Below are 18,303 nucleotides of genomic sequence, written 5' to 3' on the forward strand. Positions count from 1 at the left end.
ATGTGAAGATGCCGAAAAGGTCCCTCTGGCCGGGGTATAGTACCTCTTATCACTTTTAGGGTATGACCGGCCGTAAACTGTTGACATGTGAGACAATTGCTGATAAAATTCGACACATGAGAATTTAACTCGGGGCAGAACCAATCTTCTCTAATTCGTGCTGCAATTACTTCCTTGCCTGTGTGGGCTGGGTGATGTAATTGGCTCAGGGCGGTGTTCAAAAGTGCTAATGGTATTACAACTTTTCCAGTGCCACCCTGGCGCCATAGTGCGTCGGTTGGTGACATTGTACATCCTCTTTTTACCCATATTTCTTTTTCGGCCATTGGTGCAGCCGCTTGTAGCTCCATAATCTGCGTGGCTGGGAGATGGGTGCACCCTTCTCTTATCAACATCTCCTTAGCCATTCCCCTCCCTCTCCCTCTCTGTGATTCTGGGGGGTTCCATATCTCACCAAAGTATGCAGCATATTTCGCATGTGCGTCTGCTGCTGCATTCCCTTTTGAGACGTGGTCTTCACCATTGGTGTGTGCGGTGCATTTTACTAGGGCTAATTCTTGAGGGTCATGTATTACTTCAATTAGTTCAGCCAATAAGAGGGCATGTTGCACTGGAGTGCCATCAGCTCTCCTAAACCCTCTTCTTCTCCATTTTGATAGCCCTGAGTGGACAGTGGATGTAACATATGCACTGTCGGAGTATATGGTTACTCGTTTGTCAAAACTTTCCTTCAATGCCAATATTAGTGCAACCAGTTCCGCGGCTTGAGCAGAGTAATGCTGTGGTAATTGTACACATTTCATAGCCACACACACCGGCGCCTCCATCATTTTTACCACTGCTGCCCCAGTCCTCCGTATCCCATCTCCTTGATCAATAGTTGATGACCCATCAATAAACAAAAGCTCACCTCCCTCTAGTGCGTTTTCTTCAACTTTTCTAGTACATGAGTACATTTCAGTTATTTGGGTACAGTCATGGGCATAATCTCCCTCCTCAATTACTTCTGCTAGGAACCTTGCAGGGTTAACCGTGCTACATCTAACAATTGCTAGTTCAGCTCTAGACAAAATGACCTCATAACCTGACGCCCTCTGCGTGGTTAGGGTGGACTTAAGTTTATTCAATATTGCAAATAGTGCATGTTCCACAAACAGTGTAGTTGGACACCCCATGGTTATTGCTGATGCTTTTTCCACTGCAAAAGCAGCTGCAGCGAGACCTTGTTCGCAAGGGAAGTGACCTAACATCACAGGGTCTAAGTGACCGCTGTAAAATGCTACTGGTTTATAGCCCATGCTTGTTTTTTGGGCCAATACTGCTTTCATCACTGCTGAGTCGCAATGTGAGAATATAAAAAATCATCGCTCATAGTCTGGGGATGCCAGTACTGGAGCAGTTGATATCGCATCTTTCAATTCATCAAAAGCCTCTCCATAGTCCACCCCAACTTTTTCTCCCCCTTATTAGCTTCCCTTAAACCCTCAAGCAGGGGTCTTATGTATGAACTGTAATCAAATACCCATGCTCTACAGTAGTTGCACAGCCCCAGAAATTGCTGCAGTTCCCTCACAGTCTGTGGCATTGGAGTGCTTGAAATGGCCTGTGCTCTTTGTGGTGCAATCTTTCTTCCATGTTGGGATATGAGTTGGCCAATGTAAAGTACCTGTTCTTGACAGTATTGTATCTTTTCCATGTCTACCTTGTACCCTTTTTCAGCCAATATTGTCAACATCTTTAAGGAGTCCTCTCTGCATTTGCTTTCGTTTGTACTGCAAATTATTATGTCATCCACATACTGTAACACTGTGCTTTCCACTTCAATGTTACCCAAATCCATCTGTATTACTCTATTGAAAATTGAGGGTGATTCACAATACCCCTGTGGCAATCTGGTATGTTTCCACTTTGTATTTCGGTAAGTGAAGCTTGTCAAATCTTGTGAGTCTGGGTGTAATGGTATTGAGAAAAAAGCATTTTTAAGGTCGATCACTGTAAATCGTGATGCTTCCGCTGGAATGCCACACAATATTGTGGCCGGGTTTGCTGTTACTGGATATTCTGCTTCTACTATGTTGTTCAAGGGCCTGAGGTCCTGTATGAAGCGCCAAGACCCCCCTTTAGCCTTGCGCACTGGGTACACAGCCGTGTTACATGGTGATTCTGAGGGGACCAATATGCCATTGTTTATAAGGGCCGTTATGGTTTCATATATGCCCTCATCTGCCTCTTTTGACAGTGGGTACTGTTTCACTCTGGGCAGTATGGCACCTTTTTTCAATTTTATCCTTACTCCCCCTATGCTTTTTATGCATCCCACGTCATAAGGGCTAATAGTCCACAATGATTTGGGCACCTTTGACATATCCTCCTTAAAGAAGGGGACTGGGGTGCATGCGGGTGCCTCAAGTGCCATTGCAATTTTCTGTGCTACTTGTTTGTGAGCCACTCTTAGCCATATTTCTACACTCATCATGAACACCATTTCACCTTCCTCCTTTTCTTCTGAGAACAGCTCCTCATCTGACACCTGGGTCAGCCTACATCCTTCTGCTAGTGCTATCACTGCCCTCCATGCTCTCCCTTCTTTATCTTGGGCGTGCACAGCAATATAATCAGCTGTTGCAATAATGCTCTTAATGTCCATTACAACCACCTTTCCTTCTGGTTCATTAACAGGTGTTTCTGGTCGGAACAGATAGGCTGCTGGCCTCCTCCATATTTTCCCTTCTATCCCTGGCATCCATGCAAATGCCATGTCTGTTCCATACTGGAATAGCTCGCCATCTACTGGCTCCGCCCTAATCGTTGTCTGTCCACAGTATGCTTGCATAATCTGTCGTGCTGCGAGCATGTTAATCCCTGGAGCAGAGCAAATTATGCCGTCCTCTGTAAAGGAGATCGTCATATTCAACCTGTTCATTATGTCCCTCCCCAATATATTTACTGGTGAGGCACTATAATACAAAAGTGGAACTGACAGATCATAATCTCCAATAGATAAGGGAATGTTATCAGTAAAGGGAACCAACCCTTTAGCCCCAGAGAATCCTTGGGTGTTCATGGCTTCGCCTGACATCTTAAATTTACCTTCCCTTATGCAAGACCGGGTTGCCCCGGTGTCAACAAGGAATGATAATTTTTTGTCACCTATCGTTACCTCTATGCGTGGCTCCTCCGCACTATTAGGTGTTACTGACAGGATGGGACACACCAAGGCCGTCTGTGGGCTGTCCTATTGAGGGTACAATGATTGGCCATTTCCTGTGTAAGGGTTGTCCCAACACCGTCACCCTACCCAATTGTGTTTGTTGGGTTTGGGGTTGTGGTGTTATCGCTACCTGTTGTTGTGGCAGTGAATATGTGTGTGGCTATTGTTGTGTTATTTGTTGTTGTTGTTCACTTCCCTGTCGCAACGCCTGCTGTTGTGGTATGCCCTGCTGTTCTTGTGAAGTCCTAGGTTGTCCTTGTTCATTCCATGCTGGTGTTCCTGGCCTAACCCTACACGTGCGTGACATGTGTCCTAATAATCCACAACTCCAACACACGGGTGGTTCCCTGCTCTGCCATGGGAAGCTCCCTGTGTTGTCCTGGTATACTGGTTGCCCTGTGGGGTAGGAATTTCTAAGTCCTCCCACCTGCTGTTGGGTGTTATATCCGTATCCTCTCCCTCTCATAAATCCTCCTCTCCCCCTGTTATAATTATAATACCCAGCTCCTTGCATTGGGTACCCTCCTCCCATGTTTAGTGTTTGTAATTGCAGTGGCGGCACTTGTTGTGTTATAGTCTGTGAAGGTGTTATTTGGGCGGGATCTTGTGCAGCCACTACTTGTGTGGGGCTTTGGACCATTGGTGTGGGCGTAGTTATTAGTGCCCCTTCCATTGTGTATTTAGTAAGTTTTTTCTGTACTAGTTTAGCCTCTTCTGTTTTCCTGTCCTCTTCCTTTTGTTTCATTTTTCCTTGCCATGTCCTGCAGTGATGTACTATAGTCAGTTGTATTTCTGGCCATGGTTTTGCTTCCATTCCCACTACTTTCTTTAGTTGTTTCTGAACTCCTTCTGGGAGCCCTTGTACTAGTATGTGATAGAATATTGCTGGTGTTTTATCCCATTGCTCTCTAGTTTCCATGCGCCACTTCTCTTGGATATCCTGGATATAATCAACAGGATCCTCATTCTCACGCATTTTACGGGAAGTAATTGCTCCTATGTCTGATGTGTCTGGGTACTGTACTCTCAGTGCCTGCCATAGCGCATGTCTGCAGTTTGCAAATGGTGCCCCATCATGCGATGTGTTTGTTATTGTTACCCCATGGAATCCCGCTCTCTTCCAAATGTCATCCGCTCTATCCCCTAATATTGATATTAACAGGCCCTTTACATCTCCTACTGCTAGTTTCTGTCCTGCGGTGTGTTTTTCCATTTCATATATCCACTTATCCGCACCTCCACTTAATGATGGAAGCCTACATTTTATATTTTCTTTATCTGTATGCTTCCAAGGGACATACTGTGGTCTAACCCCTCCTCTCTCCAACAGTGGCATTAAGTTGTGTCTTGTGTCACCCTTTACGTTTCATAATATCGAGTCCTCACACCCGTCCTCCTCTTCCGTTTCTTTTACATCTTCAATTTCGTCCTTATTACCCCTGCTCTTAACTCCTTCTTCTCCATCCTTTCCCCTCCTTCCGTCATTTCCTGTATCTAATGTGGGCATGTTTATTAGTCTGTCCTGCCTGCGACTAGGGAGGTCTCTAAGCCGACATGCATAGGGTGCCAGTTCGTCCATGAAAGGCGCGAGCTTTATTCTGCGCAGCGAGCGTGAGGTGGTTGAGCATGTAGGGTGCGATGGGGGAGGGCGTGATGGGGATGGTGTGGTTTCATGGGTTTGTCTTTCCACTAGTCCTTGCTCTCCCTCCTCACTTCTCTCCAGCTCCTCCTTTCTCCTACTGATCCATGGCGAGTCTATGTTCGTTCGAGTGAGGTATAGCTTATCTAAGCTTTCCCTTTCACTTTTTCTTCCTTCCCTCTCCACTCCTTCTTCCTCCTCACTACAAAAATCATTCATAAATGGCATCCCCCACTCTGTCTTTTTCCCTTTTATTGTTACTGTTTGTAAGTCTATTAGGTCTATTTCTCCTTTTTCTCTGTTACCAACTGCTCCCCCTAGTGCTGATGTTGTCGCTACTTCTCTGCTTCTATATACATCCCCCCATCTTTCACTCTCCCTACTCCTCTCTTCTCTTCCCCCTTCACTTCTCTCCTCCATTTCCCTACTATTTTCCTCCCTTTTCCTTTTCAATTCCTCCATCACTTCATTGCTCATCTGTTCCAATATTCTTTCATCCTCTTTCTTCCTGTCCCATTTCACCCTTTCTCTTTCTACTATACTCTCTATTACCTTCCCCTCTTCATATTTCTTAGCTGTCTCTGATAGTAACCTCCTCTTCCATATTGCCATTTCCTTTTCCTTTTCTTCTTCTTCCCTCTTCTTCTCTCTCAGCACTACTCTTGATACCCTGTCTGCTGCTGCTTTTACCCTTTCAGCTTCTCTCCTTTGCTCCTCATTTCGTTCCCTTAATTTTTCCAATTCGTTCTTACCTTCTTTCCTTTTCCTCACTCTCTCTCTTTCCTCCCTCTCGAGCTGTTTGATCAATTCATTCTGCTCATCCCTTAGCTTTGCTAATCTTTCCTCCAAAATCTCTTCCTTTTGCCGTAATAGCTCCTCCCCCCTCATTTCACTCTCTCTGGCACTATCCTCGTCTGTTCTCTTTACTACCTCCCTCTCTTCTACAGTTAGTGAACCTCGTAATTTTAATAATATCTGTGCAGCTACCCACTCATCATTTCCTATCTCTACAGTCTGCTCTTCTCCAATCCTCCCCACCCCCACTGTCATCTTCCTATGAGCCACATATGGTGGAGGGCTGTATGCCGGGTTAGAGTATCCTTCAGCCGCCCTTAACTGTCCTCCTTCTATTTCTCCTAATTCTCTTAAAGGGTACAACCCCCCTCCCTCTGTTTTCACTCCCGGTGTTATGGGTATCTCGTTGCTTGGTTCCTTTTTTATGTCATCCGATTTATCAATCTTTTCTCCTCCCTCTCCTCCGTTCCCCGTATTCTTTGTGCTTTCACTCCCCTTTTCCCCATCCTCTCCTTCTTTCTTAATCTCTTTTTCTTCCGGTGTTTCCCCCATAGTGAACATTCCATTTGGTCCTGGTCGGGACCCCTGGAACATCCTCCATAAGTTAAACACCTCCACATGGTTTGCCAACTTCTTCCCCTTGTATGTATTGTGCAGATGGTTTAGCAGTGAATGTTGGGCATATGGATCGAAACTACCATTAGGCTGCCATGGTGTTATCATTTTGTTATCCGTCCCCTGGGTCCATTCTATGCTGTACTTAATTAGTTTCTCCCTATGGGGTGGCAGTGTGGTGCATATGTGTTGTAGTGGGGTAGTGAGGGTGTTCCCCCACCCTCCCGACCCTGTCCCGTATGACATAGTAGCGCCCCACTTGCTACCCTTCCCCTATCTGGTAGCAGTGTATCTCACTAGCCGTTTACAATATACAACCTTATATTGTTTACCTGGCCCCGTAAGTTTGGGGACTTACGACAATCCTTTGACAAAATTATGCAATAATAAAAAAAAAAATATATATATATATATATATATATATATATATATATATATATATATGGGGTTTTACATTTGTATATTCCCTTCTGTCTTTCTTTCTTTATACGACACCCTTACGGCCCCCTGCGGCCGAAGCGCACGCAGCCCCCTGCGGCTGCGTACCCCTTACGACGCTCTTATACAGTCGTCCTGTTTCCACGTTCTCCTCCCCCTTTTGCACTTGCCGTGGCCGGCGTTCTCCGTGCGCAGCCACGCCCCTCTCCCCTTCTCCTTTCCCCGATCCACTCGTTTACCGTTTATCTCCGTGTCCGCTCCCTTATCATATTTCTCTTCCCCACCACTCTCAAAACCAATGTGCCTTGTGCTCGCGATATCCTATTAAAGCCCTACTGGTGACGTCACCGATTTCTTCGAGCTACTGGTAAGTTCTTCATATGTTCTTTAAGTTCAAAATACACTTGCAATCTACCCCCGTTAACCCTACAGCTGTCTTCCTGTCACTCCTGGAACAAGGTAATCAAATCAATAATATAATCGGACTGCGCACGCTGCGTCGCCTCGCGTGTGATACGCCCCTCAACAGGAGGGCTTAACCAGCCAATTATCTTCCGTATTGGGCAACTAGCTAGCTACCGCCTACAGGGAAACGGCATCTACCTATCGAGTTTCTTGCTCGAACAATAGGGATCCTCATCTACTCATTGATCAATAAATGCCAAATCGTAGGAAACCACACACCCCCACCCTTACACGTAGTCGCGACTTAGGCCAATCAGTGTCTACGAGCGGCCGCATGTGATGTTTTCGTGCTCCGCCCCCCTCTTTCGCGTGACGTAGCCGACTGCTCTCGCACTCGTTTCGCTACCATTCATTCCATTGCCAACACTAAGTTGTTAAACCTTCGCGCACCTGTGCAACACCTCCCTCCTCCCTTATTTACTTCCTCCCCCCTCCCTCACAATTTCGCATTGCTTGTTGTGCGTGTCATGCTCACCAAGTTCTCTCGATGCGGGGCCGCTCGACTGCGTGCACCCCTCCAAGCGGCTCGCCACCTCCCCTCGTCTGGACCACGTCTGGACACTCGCCAACCGCGGGCGGGATACTTCTCAACCGGCTCCCGAGGGCCAATATCCGGATTGCGCTGTCCGGTCTTCTCGCAGCTCCGCGATGGTCCTGTAGTCCTCAGAAGGGGGCAGCGGCAGAGGGGGCCGCGCCGCCGGGCCTCCTCGCAACGGGAGTGCCTGGAAAAAGTAAAAATAAAAAGTCGATCTTAAACAGATCTCAGCAGTGCCTCCAACTTGTCGGGGGGAAATTCTGCCGGGGTCGGCCGGGCCGTCCGCAGACCTCCGGGCAGGGAGGCCCCAACTCCTCCCGTATATCCCAGATGAGACAGAGTATGAGACACACGCAAGAAGCAAGGTGACTCTGCTGTTTATTAGACAAAAACGGCAGGGATGGGTCAAGGAGCGTACGCGTCCGTCCTGACACACACAATCGTAGGGCTCGCAGGCCCTTTTTACCTTGATATGACGCGCTACTTGCGTCACATTAAAAAGTTAGTAAAAAACCTATCGCCACTCTTAATTGGTTACTCGAGTGGTAGGGTTAGTATAGCACACGTATAGAGAATAATATGAGTGGATGAAGGTTAGTCAGGTGATATATCTGGGTTGTCCCTACAATTAGATACATGAGAATTGTTAAATGGAGACCCCTGATGATTGGTTAAAGCTAATGGCGTCAGTGATAGGAGCCCCATGTTCTGATTGGTGCGCCCGCGAGCTTCCCAGCCTGGGACCATTGCTGTTCCCAGCTCTCGGTGTACCTGCAATTTGCAACAATGTTTCACTATGGGTACGTGCAGACAATGTGAGGATTTATTCATAGCTGGAGGGCTGGCTGCTCCCACTGTCGCAGATGTCCATTGAGCCTTTTTAGTTGTATCTGCTTATGTCTTGTAACGAGAGATCCAGACGCTTTCTTTCTCCTGGGCTTGGCATCATGTCAGGTTCGGCTTGGTCACGTGAGGAGAGACCGTGTTTGAGGCATAATTCTGCACAATTAATATTGTTTTTCCACTGTGTGTCTGGTTTAATTTGTAGGTGTGACTTTAACGTTGGTGCGCGGCGTACGAGGTTGCAACATCGTGCCCTTGATGATTGGCTTTTGGAATGTGAGTTTGCAACATTGCGACCTTGGCTGGTTGCTTCGCCGGGCTCATTCTGCAGGATCAGCAACCTGACTCTTGTTTTGTTAATGTCCACGGGAGCTCTTGCTTGCGGCCTACTTAGGCCTAGTGTATAAGTGGGTCCGTCTGGTGCACAGGTGCTTTAGGTTACCGTACCATATAGTTTCAAGACCAGTATCATGTCTTCATTATATTTCTCATGGTGGCAACTGGTTTTAAGAGAAGCGTGAGCAAGCTTTTTAGATGAGTTCATGACGCGTCTTGCGTTTCTGCATTTTGAAAGCCTATGTAGAAAATAATAAAGATGCACGTCCGTGAGTATGTCTGTCGCCTACGTCATAGCACTGGGTATATTCTTCGTGTAGATTGGTGCGGAAGTGTCCAGTGTGTAGATTTGCACAGGTGTGCTTAACCGTTGGCTAGGTCGTCATGGCATCTCTAACGACGTGTAGATTTTAGTCTAGTTGGTCCGTGCCGCAGGTGTCGGCATGGCTAGTGCGGGCTGCTGGGCAGGCAGATGGACACATCCTTATGTTCCTGTACCAGGGTATCTGGTCGTCTGGTAAATGGACAAACTCTTCTCGTGGCGGGTGTCTGGGTCGTGACCCTTTAGGCCAAGCGCGAGAGGTGAAGGACGGGAGCCTGGTCTTCCATTCTCCCACTTGCAGCAGAGGCATTTCAATAGTCTAAGTGACTGTAACTAAGGCTCTGATTACAATGTTGCATTTGCACAGGGACATGAATTGACAAATCCCCTATATAGAATGGTGAATATAGTCATAAAAAGTAGAGGAATGGTAAACCGAAAAAAATAAAAGTAGTGGAACACCGCTCCCGGTCTTCGATCACTGCCCACTGTAAGTGATTTCAATCCGGCACTTCACCTAAATCAACGACTAGCGTGTAATGAACAACTGAAATCCTTATTTATTTGTGTCTAAAAGTTCTTTTTTTTTGTTAGTGAAAAAGTCTATAGTTTTAACAAACTTTTGTTTCAAATCCACATCAATAAACTCAAATAATATTTCAGTCCCTCCAGTGCAATCATGAGGTCGAAAGAAAAAAGAAGAAGAAATTTCAACAACGAAACAAAAAAGAGGAATAACATTTCAGCCAACTCACAAATAAAAAGAATACAGCAGAATGGTCAGATCAAACAAAAAAATATTTCAATTTCAAAATGTGATAAAATCAATACATATTGTACACTGCTCTGATAGGATTTTTCAGTAGATCATTTAAGTAATTCACCAGTGCACAGACGTATTTTGCATTATTGCCACATGAGATCTTAACCCACCATTCAGTCATGTCAGTGTCTAAAGGAGCAAATTGGCCAAGGTGTACATCTCGGGAAACACTGGTTTTCTCACACTCAGTAACCAGATGTTTTAACAATTCAACTGACGAAAAACAAAAATGACATAGGTTGTCTTTTATCGACTTGTCTTTTCGTTGCTATAATATTTCCTTAGATTTCAAGATATTCAAACGAAATCTAAGGAATTGCTTGCGATAATAGCGAGATGGGCAGCTTAGAAGATAAGACGACTGGTTATTTAGTTTGTTTTGTGTGATACTTAACCAGTTTGTTGATGGCAATTTTTCCCGTTCGGCTATATTGCCGATCCAAGTCCAGGTTTCAAATTTCTTTTTTGCATGTTGTGGTCTAGTTAGGAGATCATACTCAAAATGCATGCCTGGGTAGATGCTGCGGATATTACTAAGGTGCCACGTGTACAATAAAGTAGCATTATCGTCAACATGATTTTTTTTCAATATTTTATAAGCGAGTATTGGTCTTTCAACGCTCATTTTTTGCATTAGCGTGATTGATTTCCAAACCACATGACTAAATAATGAGTTCAATGACAACTCGTGTCGTAGAGTTGTCATTGAGACACATTGTGGTAATTTTAGGACATAGCGTCAGAATCGCCCTTCAAGAATATTCCAGGTTTGCTCGCTGATGTTCCAGCTGGCTTCAGCTTCAAAAGTTAGAATAGGAACTACCTTTTGCAGGTAGAAAGTCAGGACCGGTGATAGAGAAAATTTGTCATAGCATTTGTTTATTTTAGCAGCTTGAAGAGCCAGCATTGTGGTTTTCGATTTTAAATCTTTCACCCAATGCTGTTCACAGATGGAATTATTGAACTGCACGCCCAGATATTTTATAGAGTCAGCAGTGTCAAGAAATTGGCCGCCTACAGCCCACCTGAACACTCTGGCCCTTTTATTCGAAACGGCACTAATAGATATCATTTTTGTTTTTCCTGTGTTGATTGTGAGCTCATTGATCGAAAGATACTCATATAAAGAAGTTAAGTCTTTGCAGACCAATTTGGGTTCTATCAATCAGCACAAGGTCATCGGCGTAGGTAATACATAACACCGGGACTCGATTGAGCCTTGGTTAAAATTCCACTTTCTTAGTTTGTTCCAAAGCAGGCTTCGATGGCCTGCTTCATATCAATAAACGCTAAGTGGAGATTGGACCCTGCTTTCTGGGCTTCAAGTTTAAGAATGGTAAGTAGCACAAGATTAACATCCACACCTACACCTTTTGTAAAGCCTGTTTGCCGTATGTCAAGAGTACCGGCTGACTGGGCCCATCGAGTTAGATTCAGTCGAAGCTGGGAACCAAAAATCTTCCCGATCGAATCTAGCAGAGCAATGGGTCGATAGTTGTCAGGGAGGTCCCAGCTATCTTTCTTATGAATGATGTACCACTCATATCACGCCCCTCTCCTGGAACCGCCCCGGTCACAGTGAACCAGGAATCAGGCTGGTTTGCAAAGTTAAAATATTTATTTATGTAGTTACAAATTAATCACACTATGTTTAATGGGTATACCATAATCACCAATGGGGTGATGTAACACTAAGAAATCTCTTTAATGCACAAGGAGCAATAGTGAGCAAAACAATTCAGCACAGAAATAATACTTGTGTGTGTGTGTTCAGAAAGATAACAGTATGGTTACTATTTTCCCCTGCACACCCCTCAACCCCCCAATAGACAATATAAAGAGATAGGAGGAGAGAGAAGGTATTCAGGAATGGCAGAATTCAAACAAAATATCAATCCCAATTTCCCCAGCAAACACATGAGATAAACGGAATTGATTGGCAAGCTGTCAAAATGGTTTTTAAAGTTATCTGAGAATGGATTGGGTAAAACACTAAATATGGGCTAAATTGCTGAAATTGTTTAAATTCTTATGGGAGCCACTTTGGATAGTTACAGGCAAACACTAGCAATGATTTGATACTAAGAAACAATGTGGAATCTTAAAATTAAGGTTGGAAGCAAACAAAAGCTGTTTTACACGTGTCAAAAATTTCCCTAAAACGAAATTTGCGGCAAACTTTTCAGCGCACTGTAATCGCAATTACGGGAGAACTATATGGAATTAGGATGCGGTTTTAGATGCAAACTGGATGTGGATGTGAGCTACGAGGAGAAGTTGAAATTTTATTTCTAGCATAAAAATTGAGAAAGTTACGGACGTTTTTAGTGGAGGTCATTTTTTTCGGGATAGGCGCAAGAATGGATCGCAGGAATGCACTTTTAAAAGACAAATGGGATTTCTTGTATGAGATTATGACTATAGAAAAAGAGGATGCCACACATAAATCTCCACAGTCCTGGCCAGGGACCCTTCACGTGGTGGATACCCATCTTTCTTTCTGGGATTCAATTTACTTATTCACAGCACTTATGATTTATGATTTTAGAAAACAAATGAAAGAAACTTAGCGCAAGAACAGTTCTGATAATTCAAAAGTACTCCTAACAATATCAGGTTCTGAAGACAAGATAGGATGGGTTAAGATAGGGATTACTATGGACAGGACATATGCTAGTGACACAGTCCTATCTATAGATACTCACTAGATATGTCTTTAAACGGAACCGTCAGGATTCTAGTCCGTCAGGATTTCTGGTCAGGGAATTGGAATCCGGTTCTGGAACAAACAGCTGGGCACACCGGATTGGACTGGGTCTGCAAGTGCTCTGGTCACTGCACAGCACTGGACTGGACTGCAGTGGCTCTGGTCACAGCACGGCACAGAACTGGATTGGCTCTGCCCCTTCCGGTTCTGATGATAATTATTTTCAGCGGGCAAGCAGTACAGCACAGCCCCGGCGGTATTTTTTGATTATCCTTTAGGTTTGTGGGATTCTATTTCTGGGATTAAAGGCCTAGCTAAAATGGTTCAGCTATGCAATGGGCCTTTCTGCTTGCCAAGTTTCTGGAGTCTGAAGCAAGTAAGATGGATAGTGCTGCTGCAGGGTGCTTCGCCAGGATCAGGATAGTGGGTGAATCTGTCTGTTTTTCTAAGTCCTCAGCTGTGTCTATTTATGCTTATGATAAAGGGGTGTGTGTGCTGGTTTATCCTAAGCGTGCCATTTTTCCAGGGATTGGCTAGAGTCTCCTCTCTTCCTTGATAGGAGGAGAAAAACAGTGTGTCATCTTGATGATGTGGGTTTATGAGGCCTGGAGTCCACCCGTAGCCTCTTGAACACAAAATCTACTTTTGGTACAATACATATTTCCAAATGTGCGACCTCTAAAACAACCACATATATATTTACAGAATTGTGCCCTTTTTATCCGGAACACAATGTCCAGTGTATCAGAAAATGTGTACAAATGAGCGCATTGAACATGGGCATAAGTGTATGAAGTTTCATGCTTTCGTCAAAAATACATTTTGTGTAATATCACATTTTCCACCATGTCTACCCAGAACATATCACATAGTTCTATCGCCTTTTAAAATGTGCAGCCAATATTTACATTAACAATGCCGTTATTTTCGTGTTTTTGACAATTTTACACAGTAAGTTATCAGTCTTTTTAAAATGTGTCTTTTGTTCTTGTTAAGCAACAAATGGTTTTTCATCTCCGCCTCCTTCTGTCTCTCTGCAGTTCAGAAGCAGCCTCCTCCCAGTTCCTCCTGGGCCCAGGCCATTTACGACCCTTCACACTTGGTATTCCTTTGAGCTGGAGGAAGTCCATTGTCTCCTTCTGGCTCCCCAGTAAATGGCACCTCCCCGTGGGTTCCAGCTGGGGGGGGGGGTGAAGTGTCCTCCTTCTGGGAAGAAACCTGCCTTTCAAGTTCTTGTAGCTCAGCCAGGCTTGATTTAAATGTTAATTTGGTTGCATTTTTTTACCTTGGCTTAACAAAACTTGGGATTTTAAAACAGGCAGCTAGAACACTTATTCCAGATTCTAAACCATGGGATTAAACAGTTACAACATAGGTTACTCTCAGTAACAGGCCATTTAAATTGCAAACATTTGATTTCAATTTGTACAGGTTTTAAAGTTTATCAGGCAGGCTTCTGACAGCTGTCATTCAGGCGGCTGAGGGTACTGCGCCTAGATTCTGACAGATTTCACAGGCAGGCAACTTTTGCTGTGGATATTTCTTTGATACTTTCAGCTTTTCAGGACATTGTAGGTTGATAATGATTTCTTGAACTAAGTGAATTGTAGCACCCAGCAAGAATACTGGATGTTTGAGGGTGTTTTATACTGGCATTCTGCAGTTTCAGCAACAAAGAAAAAGATTTAAAAGCAAGATTTAGTATTTCTTTCAGCAAAGCACTGCTTTTCCCTTTGTGCTCCATTTTTACTTGTTGTGAAGCCCAGTGACATGTTTCAGGAGTGAGATCTCCGTTCCACCACTGACAACATGCATGGCAGATTGGGCCGCCATCTTTTTGTGTTTTTCACAGCGTGATATTCAGTGATTTTGGTGCGCACAAGGCTATTGCGGCCATTTTTGATGTTTCTGGCACCATCAGAACACAGTGATGCCATATGGTAGAGCAAAAGTGGGTCAAGACATCCCACAGAGCCCCCCCTGCTGACTGAAGTTTGACCGCCCGTCAAGGGGAAGTCGGGAGATTGGGATGCTAATTCATCCTTTGGTCCATATGGAGAAAGACGTCTGCTTCTCCCATCAGTGCTGGATCAAAAGGTTCTCCTTGCCGGTTCTGGATGCGAGTATGGAGCGATACTCCGGGCCCCTTGGATCTTTCCTCCCGGTCCCAGGGTGGTTCTCCTTGGTGCTTAGAATCCTTGTTTTCAGTACTATGAGGCAGAACAGAGCATGGTTATGGACATTTCCCCACCACTATTCATGTAGTGGGGCAGATGCATACATTTGACATACCATTGACAATACCCCTCCGTCTGTAATTACCAATGATTTAGACAGGTAGACTGGTTTTAACAGTTGGAATATTCTAGGGATCTGGAATGTCTCCCTCTGGGTTTCCGGATGGCTCCTCTATTTGCTGCAGAGTATGCCTAGGATGGCAAAACTTCAGCTGGTTGATGTGGACCCACTTACCTTCCCCCTCTGCCAAACTGCCCTTGGGGATGCAGATTTTGTAGGCGACTGGTGAGATTCTGTCTACAATTTCAAAAGGACCCTGCCAAGTAGGGAGGAATTTGTGCTGTTTGGCCTGGTTCCTTTGGAAATTGTACAAGTAGACCCGGTCTCCTACTTGGTATTCTTTTTTAGTTGTCTTAAGGTCATAGTGGGTCTTCATACTGTCTGCAGATCTTTCTAGATTCCGCTGAGCATAGACAAAAGCATGTTGAAGATGTTTTCTCAGATTCTCAACATACTCATGAGGAGGCATTTATCAAGGTCTGCTCTTGGGTTCTGTAGAGCAGATGCTGGGGAAGCACCATCCTTCGTCCAGTCATCAGCTCAAACTGCAAAACTTTTGTTGCAGAAGAAGGGGTAGATCTGATGGCCATCAGGACAAGAGGTAGTCGAATGTGCCAACTTGGCCCAGAATCTGCCACAAACTTTTTTAATATGCTCACAATTGTCTTGTTGTATCTCTCAGCTCCACTACTAGAGGAAGGCTGGTAGTTTCCTTTTGACCCCAAGTATCTCCCACATCTTTGTCATCACTTTGCTAGTGAAGTGGCTACCTCGGTCTGACTCAATCCTTTGGGGTAGTCCAAAATGCGAGAAGATGTGGTTGATCATCAGGGCAGCTGCTGTTTCTGCCTTGAAATTTGGGGCCGGGAGACATTCCACCCATTTAGTGAACAAGCATGTTATGGTCAACATGTACTTGTTCCCCCTAGAGGAGCGAATCATGGGCCTGATGAAATCGACTTGTAAATCTGACCAAGGCAGTGTCATCCCCCTCTTTTGGAGGGAAGCACGGTGTATGAGTGATGTTGGCTGAAATTGTGCACACACAAGACAGCCCTTCAAGTATTGTTTGAGGTCCAGCCCCATGTGTGGCCAGTATGCAACCTCTCGCAAGATTTATAGTGTCGTATGAAACCCCTGATGACCGGATGTGGCCGCATCTTGGGCGTGATTTAGCATCAGGCTTCGGAATGAGGTAGGGACCACCCACTGGTCATGGCCAGCTATGGATCTCGTCACCAACACACAGTCTTGGATTGGGAAGATTTTTGGACATTTCATCAACACTCTGAGGTCCTCTTTCCCTATGTAATTGGTATCCGTCAGGGGAAAGTTCTCAGGGTCCTCAATGTGTTGATAAAACTTACCAATTATTGGATCCCGTTTTTGAGCCGTAATCAAATCAGCATCTGGAGTCTCCTTACTCCATTGTGCAGTTGGGAGTTCATTGTGAGCATTTCTCTGGGACCTAGTGATACCAGTGACCTGGATTTCCCGCAAGAGGGGCTCGATCTCAAGTAGATCCCCTTGGATGGCTCTGGTTTTGGCCAGCTGATCAGCTAGGTCATTTACAGTTTTGTCTGGTCCCTCTACTTTAGAATGTCCATTGATCTTTTTCCAGTAGATGGTCATCCCATTCGCGGTGACCAGATCATCAATATTCTGTATTAATTGTCCATGTTTCAGTGGTTTACTATTAGCACATAGCATGCCTGTGGTTTACCAGTTAACCCGCTCCGTACATAATCCGAATCACTGATTATGATGGGTTTGTGGAGTTGGTGTTGGACAGCAGTGAGGATGGCTTGATGCACAGCCATCAACTCTGTCACTTGACTACTTCGGGGACCGATTTTGTACCCAGCGGAGGGTTCTGGGGCATCATTCACCCATGCATTCCCTATGCCGGCCACAAGTTACTTTTGCCCGTTGTTGTCAACATGGTATGTGCACCCATCCACAGACAGTGGGCATTCCCTCACACTTTTCTTCTTCATAGACTTTGTGTGGGGAATTAAGGTATGCCTCCATGTTGCCCTTGATTTTAAGACTTTCGTCCTCGAGACAGTTTTCTCTGGCACAATCATGCAAGTCAGCCAGACCTTGCGCGAGGGGACTCTTCTTGTTTTGGCCATATTTGACCGCCAAAGGAAAGGCTTGCATTGACAGAATCCAGGAATTAATTTGGGAATTACACACATTTCAGGCCCGGATTCTGTCACTTTGAAGATATTGCAAGGGTTGATGTGGAGTCTCCACTATGATGTGTTCCCCCTGGATAAATGGGCGGTAATTCATCAATGCCCACACCGTTGCCAGGAGTGCCTTCTCACAATTGTTGAATTTTTCCTCCACAGAGGATAAAGTTTTACTCGCATAGGAGATTACTTTATTGACCTTGTCATGCTTTTGATATAACACTGCAGTCAAGCATGTATTTGAGAACCTGGTCTCCAAGAAGAACTCCTTGTTTTTGACAGGGTAAGCTAGGCAAGGCACTTGTGAGACGCTTCTTTTGAGTTGCCTTACTGCCTCGGCTTGTTCTGGACCCCACTCCCACTTGATCCCCCACTTCAAAAGATGGATCAGGGTCTTGTGATCTCTACGTAGTCCTCAATTAACTTTCTGCTGTAATTAGTCAGTCCAAGGAGGCTTCTTAGTTCCCACAGAGTTGTGGGATCTTTTATTTTCTGGAGTGCTTCCACTTTCTTTTCCTGGGGACAGAGACCCTGAGGAGTTCTCATGCCCCAAGAAATTTACATGGGTTCTGTACCACTGTGCCTTTTGGAAGGAAAGTTTTGCTCCGGCAGCCCTCAACTGTGTCAGAACAGAATGGATCTCCGCTATGTGTAAAACATCTACATAGGCCAGGTTACCCCTTTCACCCAGGTCGGGCATGGCCTTGTGTAGAAAAATGTTGAATTAATTGCCGGAGTTGATGTATTCGAAGAGAGTCCGGGTCCAAGTGTACTGCTGCCCCCGAAAGTAAAGGCCAGCTTGTATTGGTCCTCCCTACTGCCAGATACGGTCCAGTACCCATTGGTCAGGTCAATTGCAGTGAATACCTTTGACCCCTGGATCTGTGCCAGCCCTTGGTCAATGTAGGGTAGAGGCCATCAGGAAGTATGGACCAGTTTGTTGGGCTCCCTTTGGTCAGCATAGAATCTCCACTGGCCATTTGGTTTCAAAATCCCCAGCACCGGATTATTGAAGGTGCTGTGGACTGGACGAATTATCCCACAAGACTCAAGGTTCTTAATAATTTCAGTAAGGGAC

The sequence above is a fragment of the Ambystoma mexicanum genome, chromosome 8 (genome assembly GCF_040938575.1).
Source record: "Ambystoma mexicanum isolate Mex_15411 chromosome 8, UKY_AmexF1_1, whole genome shotgun sequence".
Taxonomy (NCBI): Eukaryota; Metazoa; Chordata; class Amphibia; order Caudata; family Ambystomatidae; genus Ambystoma; species Ambystoma mexicanum.